Here is a 13,215-nt window from a genome sequence, read left to right on the forward strand (position 1 = left end):
GCTGGCGACATGGCTCAACTCCAGCCTCAGATTTCTCAGTCTATTAGTTTCTTTGTTCCTTTTCCTCCTCACCATTCCTCCCATTTAGTTAACTTCTTACTTCCCTAAAGTCTCTTGGATTCCTTTGCAGGACTAATGTAGAATAAATACCTCATTTCAGTCAGCTGTGTGAGTATATTTGTAATAGGCCCCCGGCGGTGGGCAGTGCACATTTTCCCACATCCTTTAGATATATGGAGGAACTCAAAACTGATTGACAAATGAATGAACAAATAAATGGATGACCACAGCATACCCCAGATATTACATAAAAGCCATTGTTTGTTTTCCTCTAGGACCTTTGAGAAATAAAGACAGATGCTGAGACAGAGACAAAGAGCCACACCAAACTCATAAAACATAAAGAAGAACTCCACAAAGCAAGGGCACAAAGAATGAGCATATGGCCAACATCATGAAGGTCTTTGCATAGCTTTTGAGTCTGGATTCAGTCCTACAGATTGTTCTTTGTGACTAATGGAAGGAGGGAGATCGTGAAATCGTCACATCATCTCCAGCTGCATAGGAAGGGTCTCGGTGTGAGTCCTATTCTTCACGAATACAGAAAAAATAGAGACACAGAGACATGTCAGGACCATCAAGTAGAACATTAAAGTTTTACAAAATCTCAGCCTTGGGAAATTGATCTCATACCTTCACTTGTAGTTAATCCAGATGTTGCTTTTAATAGCATTTGAGTAGTTTAAAATAAAGAGATGTTAATACATAGTGAAGACTGTAAGCTTTGGCTCTGTGGGCCTGAGTCTAAGCCCTGGCCTGACCCTCGTGAGGCCATAAGGATACTGTAAGCTCTGAATCTCCTTCCTTGAGTATAAGGTGTAATACCATGGACTGAGGAGATAGCCCAGCAGTTAAAAGTACGTACTTTTCTTGTAGACTGGCCCTAGCTCAAGTGCCAGCACCTATGTTAGAAGGCCCACGGCCAGTTTAACTCCAATTTCAGGGGAGCTGGTGCCTCTAGTCTCCATGGGCCCTGCACACACATGCACATACACACACAGAGATCTAAACAAATACAAAAGCTTTTAAAACAATAGAAAAAAAATATCTTTAAAGTGTGTTATAAGAGCATGTGCCTGTCGGATGTGTAAGAAGCAAACGAGATCGATGCCTGCCAATTTCAGGGCATAATGCCAGGCGTGCAGTAGGCATAAAAATTATAGCTGGCCCTTTCCTCATTGAAGTCACCAGTCTCTGGGTTATAAACTTCAAAACACTTTTGTGTGAAATAATTCTTCTCTCTGAAACTGCATTAGAAGCAGAGTTATAACACCAGGAGAATACTTAAGGAAAGTATGATATGCATGAAAAATGTTATGTTAGACACCCTGCAGGGCTCTCAATAAATACTTGTGGACTGACAAATGTGTTGTCAGTGCATAAAATCATATAGATAGAAAGGGATAACTGCATAAAAAGGTAATTTGGAATCCACACAGGATAATGATTACACTTCAATAAGTATTTTACTTTTCCGGAGCAGTAGTAAAGGAAACTGGAAGTCATTTTTTTTTAAATCAAGTTTTCTTTTGCAACTGCAAGTTGATATGAATGCCTATAGGCACAAAAGCACAGTGTCCAGAGTGCTGATGTCTTGCGGACAAAATTTCTAGGTTGGAAGCAAAGGTGCTATAGGTATCAAGATGTGTGTGTGTGTGTGTGTGTGTGTGTGTGTGTGTCGCAATCTGCTTGTGGTGTCTGCAACCACTTCCTTCCAAATGACAGGGAGAAGGAGCCTGACCCTCCTATGAGCCCATAACCAAAGAATGATAGCAGATCTTCCAGAGCATCTGCATCCTGAAGACAGGGTTCTCCTTATGAATGTCTGCTCAACTTCGAGGCCCTGCAGAAGGTTCTGGGACAGCCAGCCAGATGCAACATGATCCTGTCCTCATGTAACAAGATGCAAACAAGGAGTATCTAGCCACATCTAAGTTATTGACCTGGATACACAGTGGCAAAGAGAATGGTTGAGTTACCTAAAGTTCTAAGGAAATACTTCCAGAAATAAGAAACAGTTGAGCTGGACCCTATAAAACCAGTGAAGGCAACAAGCAGTAACAGAAGTTTGTGCAGGACCACAGCTCAGCCACAGGCACAAATAACAGGATGAATCAGAGTAATACATAAGAGCTGAATTGTTTTCAAGGGAGATATAGTGTATATATTGGGTAGCATGAATATACCATATACTCCCTGTGAAGATGATGGGAAACAATTACTACAATGGGATTGACACATGACCCCAAAGTTTCATAGCCTTCTGTCTCTATTCTGTAAGTTTATTAGATTCATTTAATTTTTTTTCAATCTAATATCCAAGGATGGTATTGGTTATAGGTCACTAAATAGGCCTATCTCATCAATTCCTCATTCCTCATAGGTTCTTCAGTTCATATGAAACAGACCATCCAGATTACACAGATCTTGGAGATGAACGGAATAGATGAAGGTCAGAGAGAGCAAGGAGCTCAATTGTCCATCATAAGCATCTTGATGGCCTAGAAAAATAACGGACAGGAAGAATAAAGCCTTTGACGTTGTCAGAAAACCTGGGAGCTTCAGACGGTGCGTGAACCAGTCCTGCATGTTATGAAACCTAAGAAATAGTGTCCCTTTCCCACAGTGTGAGAAAGGAAATTTTCTCATAAAACAAAAAGGCGGTATTGCCAACTCAGGCAGAGATCTACAACACCATAGATTATCTTATGCTATGGAAACAGCCATTATTCCACACACGGGCTCCCACAGAAGGCATTAATTACTAAGGGACCACAGTTTTCCCAGGAAACCAGGAGAAAATAAGCAAGACAAAAAAGTGAAACTATTCATTGTCCTCTTAAAAAGAATGTTTTTTTTTTTAAATTTCCAGAGATACCTCCACAGCCATATTTATTGAAACATTGTTCACAATAACCAGGTTATCAAATCAGCCTTACACAGATAAAGAAAATGCCAGATACATGCACAGTGGGGTACTATTCATCGGTGAAGAAGACTTAACTCCTGTTGCTTGCAAGAAAATGGGCAGAACTGGAGTTCATCGCGTCAGGTGAAATAAGCCAGACCCAGAGCATGTTTTCTGTCATGTTAAACCTTGGTTTAGGAACCAAACAAACATGGAAGTAAAAGAATTTGGGGGAAAGGAAGCCATCGGGATGGGAAAGGGGGGAAATGAGGGATGAATATGATTGCAGTGCTGTGATAAAACACTGACCATAAACCCGTCATCTGAAAGGATTTACTCATTTTACAACTCTCAGGTCACACTCCATTGCTGAAGGAAGTCAGGACAGGAACTCAGACATGGCAGGAACCTGGAGGCAGGAGCTGATGCAGAGGCCATGAAGGAGTGCTGCTTACTGGCTTGCCCCCCATGGCTTGCTCAGCCTTACTTATAGCATCCAGGACCACTGACTTAGAGGTAGCCTCACCTAAGTTGAGCTGCCCCACTACCTACATCAATCATCACTCAAGAAAATGTACACCAGGCTTTTCTCACCTACCAGTTTGGTGAAGGTGTTTTCTCAACTGGAGGTTCCTCATTCCCAATGACTCCTGCCTGAGTCAGGCTAACAGAAAAACTAGCTAGTACAGCATACGTAAAGTGTCATGGCGAAGTTCACTGTTCTGTACAATTAATATACAACAAAAACAATAATAAAACAAGCACGTGTTTGAGGGATTGTGGAAATTTCCAGTAGCTGAGTTAAAGTTACCACTTCAAATGTTTTCTTCTCAGTTTCAAGTTTTATGCTTGCCACAAAGTAGTTACATGTCCTTTCATGGGGTCACATAATTTCTCTGGTCTTTAATGTTTCTTCTACAAAATGAAGAAATAACCACATGAACTTCAAAGTCAGTTCTCATTCTGGCTTTTATAATTATGTTTTGATTTTTTTTTCTAAAGCCAAACATCTAGTTATCTCAAGCCCCTATTCTGACTAATAATCAATTATCTTGGGCTTCAGAAATCTAACCCCCAGTCTTCCAGAACACAGGAGTGATTGAAGATCCAAACAGCTTAGTGCTGGATTGGCCCCTGGTCAGTGTCTCTGCCTTAATTTGCTAATTTTGTTAGATGCACTGCAGTCAAGACAATGGCTGCCCCACAAAGAAGTAACTTAAAAATCAACGTCTCTTTTGCTCTCTGTGGTTTCGCTTCCTTCCGGAAATAAAACTCAGGGCTGCAGATGGGGCCCATGACAGCAAACACTTGTACTGAATTTAGTACAGCTTTCTTTCCTGGGAGATATCAGTAAGCACCATGGAAGTGCTGTGTGTGTGTGTGTGTGTGTGTGTGTGTGTGTGTGTGTGTGTGTGTGTGTGTGTGAAAAAGCACAGCTGTAATGCTCTCCACTGGAGAGCCTTAGCTCTCCTTGCAATCAATGAAGCACTGGCTCAAGACTGTAAGGAGCATCCTGAAGCTGTGGTTTGGGTAGGACCCCAGATGTGGTTTAAGCCTCAGTAGAATCCAAGGGGTAGGGAGTGAGCCAGTTGGCCACAGGTGCAAGAACACAATTACACTGAACCAAGCAGCAGCATCTAGGACCACCTTCTCCCAGCAGGGACCTCTTGTGTATGTTTGTAAAGGTCAAACCAGGCAGAGCTTAAAAGCAAGCGTCAGAGAGCAAGAACCAACTGGGGAGTGAGCCTTGCCATTGGCTCTTCTTTTGACTTGAGCTCTTCAAGCCTCAGCATCTTCATCCATAAAAATCACACTAACAATAGACTCAAATAACAAGGGTTGGCAAGGGGGCTATTAGATTAGATAATATAAAGCACTAAGGTAAAATGCCTGGCTTATCTCTAGCACTGAGCCTTGCTGGAGCTTGAAACAAAAGAGAAAACCTGTAATAATGACCCAGTGTTTACTTATATGCTTAATTATTTTTTTTCTTGGTGAATTTTGTGCACTAGTTCTGATCTTTTACATTTGTATCTGTTTTTATGTATGTGGATGTTTTGCCTGCAGGTATGTCTGTGCATTGCAATGCCGGAAGAGTCTTATGCTTGCCACAAAGGGAGTGTTGGCATCCGCTGGGACTGCAGGGTTGTGCTGTGGTCTCTGACAACTGAACTTCAGTCCTCTGAAAGGAAGAGCAACCAGTTCTCTCTGAGCCATCTCTCCAGCCCCATTAATTCTGATTTTTAAATATATTGCACAAAACCTGGGGATATAGCTCAATCTTAAAAAAAAAAAAAAATATCACCTAGTATGAGCAAGGCTCTGGAGTTCGATCTCTACCGCTAGAAAGAAAAAAACAGCAAAGCTAATTGTATTAAGTGTACATTTTGTTTGTTTGTTTGTTTTGGAAAAGAGTCTCAACCCGTACTGATCTTGAGCATCTGATTCTCCCACTCTCTACTTCCAGAATGCTGGGATCATAGACATGCCCTTAACATGCCCAGAAGTTGCTAACATGCTTGCCATACCTTCAGAAAGCCTATCACACAGTCCGGTCCTTGATTATCTCATGCCTGACACTAGTCATTGTTCCAATTCCCTTTGTCCTGTTTTTTCAACTAATTTGTACAATCATTAATGAAACAATTTATGACATATGTCTTTATCCTTAAAACTGGCAAGTATGTAGACGTTCAAGTAGGCATTTGCCTGCAGATTGCCCACAGCCCATGGTAGACAATTTACCATTCCGCTATCCCTTGTTGCTTCATGGGTTTGAAAGTTTTGTTTCATGATCCTAGAGGGTAGAGATACCATCTGGCATTTGTTCTGTGCCATCTCTGACACAGAGCTTCAGGCCAGGAATCAAAGAACTGGCAGAAGTCTTTGAGTTCAGCTAATCCCACCTGCTCACTTTCCAAATAAGCCATTTGATGTTCAAAGAGGTCACACAGTGGTGGCCAAATCAGTGAGATGGATCTGGAAGGTTCTTCCAGGTCTCATGAGTTCTCTTCATTCCAGCACTTGGATTTTCTTTTTATCTCTACTCACCTCCCCCCACCCCCTCCTTCTGTATCAAGCACAGACTTTTACATGTAAAAACATTCAATAAAAATACAGATCATTGATTTCTGATACTAAATAAATATTTGCTTAAAGGGGCACAGTGAGTTGTTGCCCTGGAAAGTATATGTGTATTTACTAACCACCTGTACATTCTGTCTCAATAACCAAAAGAATACTGCTGGATTTGAAGATAGACACCTTCGAGTTTGATACCTGCTTCACTGTTTCCTCATCATATGACTGTGAATGAAATTGAGTTTTAAATGTAATTTGCTTCACTGAAATTATGACTATAATAGAGGTAACTAAAATTATGAGGCATTACATTTAAAAACTAAAACACAGTTCTGTGCTGTGAATGTTCAGGAAGGGTGGGATCCCTGTACTTACCTGTGTAGCTGTGTAAGTCTAAAATTATTCCCACGATTTTAAAAAATACTAATAATATATCACAGATCTTGTGGGGTTTTCTGTTGGTAAAGAGGGTTTTATTTGGCAGGTGTGGATAACTGTTATTTTTCTCTCCCCAGAAAAGAACATGGGAAAAAATAACTATTTCCAGCCTTCCAAGAGAGGTCAAGCGAAAGGTGGTGACTATCTCCTCACCCATCACATTATATGCTGAGAAAGTGAGAACTGGGAATTGTACTCTCTAGTCTACAAGATGAGAATTAAGATGTCTCTCTTGAGCATTCCTGTGGGGGGAAAAGAGACAGTGAGGCAGAGAGTGGACCTCCTCAGGGGCATGGTACATGGTAGTTTCCTTCTTAGAACATCTCACAGGGGGCTTAGTCATCCCCATTGAGAAGATGCCAGTGGGACCTCTACAGAGGACAGAATGTTTTCCCCCACTGACTTCTTCAGATAGTTCCCCTGTGTTTCCAGCTTTTGAGGAGCCATTGGATGACTGAGTCCCCTCCTCTAGCCCCCAACAGTGAGCGCTGGCCTCTCCATGTCACTTTTAGAGGGTAGCTTGCACTCTGCCCAACCCCCTGCTGGCAGTGAAGAACTGCTCATCTTCCACTTTTGGAGAGAGAAGCAAATATCCTGCTGGCTGCTTTGCTTTTCAGTTTGAAGTGCAATAGAACCTGAAGCCACCAGCTTCAGGTATAGAGTATAGAGACCCAGCCCCTGATCCACAGAGCCCTAAGGAGCAGAAGTGCCCTTTTCTAGAGCCAGCCTGGTTCCTTTTGGCTGACCAAAACTGCCAACATGAAAATTAACTTGACATTCTTTGCTTCAAGAAAACAGTTGCAGTAATTAGACCTTGTCAGTTTGTGACAATGTAGGCTTTGCCTGGTGTTATGAATAGAGATTTGAAAGATAAAAAAGAAATCAAGTTTCAGTGTCCTGCTCCCACAGGTTATGAGTTTTCTTAATTTAGTTTTTTTTTTTTCCTAAGTATTCTCAGTGTTCTTAAAAATCATCCAAATGTCGTGGAAATTGAAAATATTTCCACACATACAGAAGGTTCTCTCAAATGTCTGTGTCTACCTAAAAAGAGACACATACTTCAAAAGTGCCCAGAGGACCCCCTCAGATAGTGGGATCCATCAGGGATATTTCTCATACTAGGATACTTAGCAGCTGGGCCTCTATCATATGGACTCCCTCTCCCTGGTGAGGCAGAACAGATTTCCATCCATGTAAGCTAGCAACAATAGAAGCATGTTTGGCCAGCACTCTACCATCCCCCGCAGCTGGCAACCTGGCTGTGAACCAGGCTTCACCAATCAAAAGCACACATCCCATAAGTGTAGATTGGAAACTCGTGGCTCAAAAAATCAGGAGATGCACAGAACTCATTCTGGCATTGGGGGCTGCTGTGTGAAGTCTACTGACTATGCCTGTGGAAACAGCTTCAAGGGAGGTTGGTGTCCAGCATTTGCTGTCAGCATGGCACAGGAACAAGTTGAAGCATCTGTGCCCAGCAGGGAAAGCATGGGCATTCACCAGGACAGTTCTACATTGTAATCTGAATACAGTAGAGCCACTGAACCAGGCCCTTTGAGCTTCTGAAAAATCTATGTATCAGGACCAGCTTCCCAGTATGCTCTCTGTTGAGTAGCACAAGGCCCCAGGATCAGCAGGGCTCTGTGCTTGTTTTAACGTTCTGCCGTTGCCATTTCACAATTCCTGAGACTCTTTGAACTCTTTCTCCTTGTTTGACCTCTAAGAATTATATAGCCAATTCCATTATAATCTAGTTAGTATTCTTCAGGTCAAGGCCCTGCTATTTTATATGCATAAGTTCTTTGGTGAACTAATAACAACTGGAAAGAATTTTTTATCATATAAAATAAAATATACTGGAAACAAATTACATGGAAATACAACTGTTTAAAAAAAAAAAAACAATTTACGGTCGCATGACATTTGCACCATCTTGAATTAAGTAAACCTAGTGGCAAGACTCATAAATTCTATTGTTCAGAAGTTAGGATAAGGACAAATGATGTTCAAAATGTATGAAACAACTGAAATATGATGAAAGTGTTACCAATCAGACTGGCTTTTTTGCTCACAATGCAAGAGAGAAATCAAGAAGAGCACAGCAGCACCAACCAAACAAGGTTTTACTTGAGCACAAGAGGGACGTGCAGGGATAATGGCTCTCTGATTGGCACTCTGAGGTGTCAGACACAGTGTTTTATAGTCTAAATGCCATCCCTGCACAGGCACAGTAGAGCTTGCTACACACAGTCTAGGATTCTTGCACATAATTCATTTGATCTTTGTTCTCAGCACCAAGTCTCTCATTGTACTGAGCCTGTTTATATTTGGGTCACAGATAAATGACAGAAGACTCATTACTTATACCCCTGGGAAATCATCTAGTGGTTGAATAAAGTCGTGTGTGAATACGAATCTTGTGGGAAAGTCTCTTGGCAAGCATTGGAAGAAGCTACCAATTCCTGAGCCTGATTGTCTGTGGACACACCTGGAAAAAACAGCTTATATCAAGGAAGTGAACTTTGTCAGGCATTCAGGACCTGAATTGTGTCTCATTGCCCTATATGATATTATAAGGCTGTTAATTTCAAGGGATGGGTAAGAATCTACATTTTTTTAAACTATTAGAATCATTGACATTATGATTCATTGGAGACATTTGGAAAAAAAAAAAAAAGAAAAACTCATTGCATTTTCTAGGGAGTTATATGAGCCCACTTTCTCTAGGATACAAGTTGGAAGGATTGTGTAACCATTCATTTGGCTTGGAACTACTATAGCCTATAAGACTCAGACATTACCAAAATGCTAATCTGAAACAACAAAACATTATCAACAGGATAATCATGAATGGAACCAAGAAAGTAAGGGATTGAGATAAAGAGGGTAGGGAAAACCTGACTGTACCCCACACACACATGTCTATAGGGTTGCCTTGTCTAAAAGTATATAGCTATTTTCCTACTTCTATTTATCCCATGTGGTTTATCTGAGTGTAGCAGCCCATATTAATAAGAACAAAAGGTCTTCCCTGTGAAAATAAAGTCAAAAGCTAGAGGGTTATCAAGCACAAGTCAAAAGCATCTAGTAACTCAAAGAGATCAGTGATGGTTTCTCCAGTCATCTGGGCCAGATAGCTAGCTTATGGACTAAAAAAAAATTTTTTAGAGTGGTTTATTAGTATATGAAGCAACTCTATAGGTTCAGCAAATATGTCTGACTCCTTCTAGGATTAACCCAATTACTTTCTTTGATCTTGTCACAAGACAAGTGATACTTATTCCCCTTGGTCCTAGCACATTGATAATGCATTTTTCCTAAATTAGTGTCATTTATATAGTGAGAAACTCATACTTAGTAAAGAGTTAAAAACACAAAACAGGAGTTTTCCTCATAGAGTAATAAGATTAATGAGTGATCACAAACATAACAGTCATCCCAGGAGTACACATGCCAGTGGATAGTTGAATAACTGAATATTTTAATTAGAAGCTTTACCCAAACCAAAGGCTGGGCGGATAGTGGAGATGGAGGGCCTTAGCAATGCATCTATAGATGCCATGATCACCTGGAGTCTGCAGGGCATAGGGGACAGTTGAGCCTTTTCTTAATTATCTCTTCCCTCATCCACAGTGAACACCAGTCTGAGCTGCTAGGTTTTGACCCAGTAAGTAGGAAGGCTGCTGAAAGCAAGTAGAGCTATTGGGCTGACACCCTTAGATAAATTCAAAGTCTAAGGGGAGCTCGGGAGTCCTGAGACCTGATCTTCTAGGCATTTAGGAAGAGGATGGTGACACGTACCTTTTAGAAGTAACTCTCCCCCACTTTCCTATATTGCTTTTTGTACTTGGTTCTGACTAATTATGAATCTTCGGACCCAGCTAATTTCATCTCTTAAGAGGTCATAAGTAACAAATGACCTGCCATACATTACCTCAAAGAAGGTTAATTTTAATCCCAACTTCAGGTGCTATGGTAATGTGGAAACATCTGAACCAAGAACGATTGAGTCTCTTGACAGTTTAGTCAAACATCTTTGATATTCTAGATTGTCCTTTGGACTTTTCCGAATGACTGTGTGCCAAAAATTATTTTTGTTCCACTTTTTAAAATTAATTTTAGTAAGCATACAAAAATAATGGGTTTATGACATTTTCATAACATATATGTAATTGAACTTTGTTCATCTTTATTCACACCTTGTGAAGGCATGCACACCCACCAAAAGAAGAGCTGACAAATGATTCTCTCTTGTTTTGGCTTTATGAAGACCTGTGTGTGTTCTCCTTCGAAGAGGATGGTGGGAAAAACATCTTTTCCTAGCAAAGCATAGGTCATTTTGCAACACACAGAAAGGAATAAATAGTAGTGGTAAGCTCAGTTTCCAAACTAAGGGGATGGTTAAATTTTTGAACTTTAGGTTGCCCATTTATACCTATGCATTCAACCCTAGAGAAAGGGCCAACAAGTCTGATCAGGTTACAAAAAGCATCTCCAGTACCCAGTAAAAATCCTGTTTCCCTATTGCCATGCCAAAGGTTCCTAAGGCTCTGCTATGTGACACCAATATATCCTCGGTGCTGATCTTTTTCTCCAAAAACCATGCTTGTGTTGGGCTCAGAGCTGGTTGTTGCTCCATTGGCCTTTGCTAGGAATAGAGAAAGTTCCTACTACAATGCCCTTCCCTTGGGCAGTATTCACACCAGACCCAGTGAAAGCATTGTTGTTCTCACTGAGTAATCTTTGGGGGATATTGGGTTCCCCTCTTGTGGTAGTCAAATCAGTGCCTCCAAGAGCTACATCTCTTTTTCTAGTCTACACATTTTTTGCTTTTTTTTTCCCTCCTTCACCTGACTTCAGTTGTTCTAGTTATCAGAGGCCTTGTCTTTCATGCTGAGAGCAGGGTTTGTGGATCTCTCCTTGAGTTTCTGTTACCTTCCTCAGATGTAGATGGCTACCTGTACCACAAAATGCATTGCCAGGAAAGCTCTTCCCTCCCTCTATTCCAATTAGAATTGGAATGTCTTTAGAAAGCATGTGGCAAGCAGTTGCATGCCACAGAATTTTCTTCCTTTTCTTGGGTTACTTCCTTTACTTTATCATGAGATAAGTTTGATTAGACCGCTCCCCATTCCTTCAGAAACACAGTCATAAGATAATCCACTCTAGCCCTAAGGATAGAACCTCTGTGGATCCAGCAAATATCTGTATTAGTGACCACATCTTTCTTGGACCATGAATACTATGGCCTTGGGCACTAGCTGCTAGCCCATGAGCTTCTTTTATATATTCTTTTAACTTTTTTTTTTTTTACATCTTTCATGATCCAACAATGAGCTAGTAGCACAATAATATCTTTCCAAGTCAACTCAAGGATCTCATTGTTGGATATATAAAAAAAAATCTATAAAAAGTTGCCAAGTGTTTCCTTACACTTGGCTGTGCCTTTTACTAAGAAGAGAACACATGCTCTAAAGACATTTTTTTTTTTTCCTTCAGCTGATACTTCCTACGGCTACATTGTAACCTCAGGTCTATTAAGAACAGGATTAGTGGGTAAATACTCCAATCATCATGGAAGGGCAGGGTTCTGCTTCAGACACAGCAGAAAAGGAGCCAAGACAGGCAAAGCTGTCGGTTGATGTAAGATTTATAGAGTTATCCTCATGTCTAGAGAGGTGGTGACTGACAATCTGAGGTGTGGTTAATAGGTATAAAGCTCTTGAGAAGACTCTTACTTGAGTGTTCCTGGTTCCATAAGGCCCATGTGTGGAGACGTTGGTGAACATGATCAATAAACATGAGAGAAAGAAAGGAGAAATGTCTCATTAGGATGCTTGTGCTATCTTCAAACTTTTAAGAAACCTTTAATAATCTTAATTTTATACCAAATTCATGTCCCACTAAATTCAAGATCACATTTCATTTTAGCTAAAAGGCTTAGAGAAGATGCTTTATTAGGCAAGTAAAATAGGAAAGGTAGAAATCCTAAGGTTATAAAGAGATGCTTCCCAGAGTGTGCAGATCCAGTCTATACAGAAACAAAAGTAAGGGGTCTGGAAGAGGCTGTGACTGGCCAGGAAGCACATAAAAGGACAAGAGAAAGAACTGAAAAAAATAACCCTAGAGAAGGGATACACCAAAATATAAAACTTTCAAAGTCAAACAGAGACTGTCAGAGAGACTGCAACCCGACTGGCAGTGGAGAACATAGGACTCTTTAAGCCAGGCCTGCACAGCCTCAATTTCTCCTGCCGACAGGTGTCTAAGGTGAAACAGAGATTGCCACCAGAGTCAAAATGGTGAGCCAGACGCTAGAAAAATGACTCAGCAGCTTAAAATGCTTGTTGCTCTTGCGGAAGATTCAGGCTCAGTTCTCAGCACTGACATGCTGGCTCACAACCATCTGTAACTGCAGTTCCAGGGGATCCCACTTCCTCTTCTGAGCTCCCTATGTACCAGGCAGGTACACAATACACATACACACATGCAGACCAAACACTCAAACACTTAAAACAAAGTAAATAATAGTGTTTAAGTGGTAAGCCAGGTTTATTAAGAATGAAAGGAGTAAAAAGTAGGTACAGGATAAAAGGTAGGGAAAACGGAAGAAAGCACTGCAGGAAGGACTGCACAGCAGGATATGGCCAGAGCAGAGCCTACCAGTTGTGATGACCCTGAAGCAGAGGTTCAAACAGCCACTTTGTGATAACAAGATCAGTCCGTGC

The 13,215-nt window shown here is 41.0% G+C and overlaps 1 protein-coding gene across 1 annotated transcript in view; it reads right to left on the minus strand.

Moving 5' to 3' along the window:
• The window catches only part of LOC143443705 (uncharacterized), a 162,997-nt gene that overhangs the window by 142,968 nt on the left and 6,814 nt on the right, over positions 1-13,215 (minus strand). The gene's annotated exons all lie outside the window — the stretch shown is intronic.

This window comes from Arvicanthis niloticus, chromosome 10 (genome assembly GCF_011762505.2).
Source record: "Arvicanthis niloticus isolate mArvNil1 chromosome 10, mArvNil1.pat.X, whole genome shotgun sequence".
Taxonomy (NCBI): domain Eukaryota; kingdom Metazoa; phylum Chordata; class Mammalia; order Rodentia; family Muridae; genus Arvicanthis; species Arvicanthis niloticus.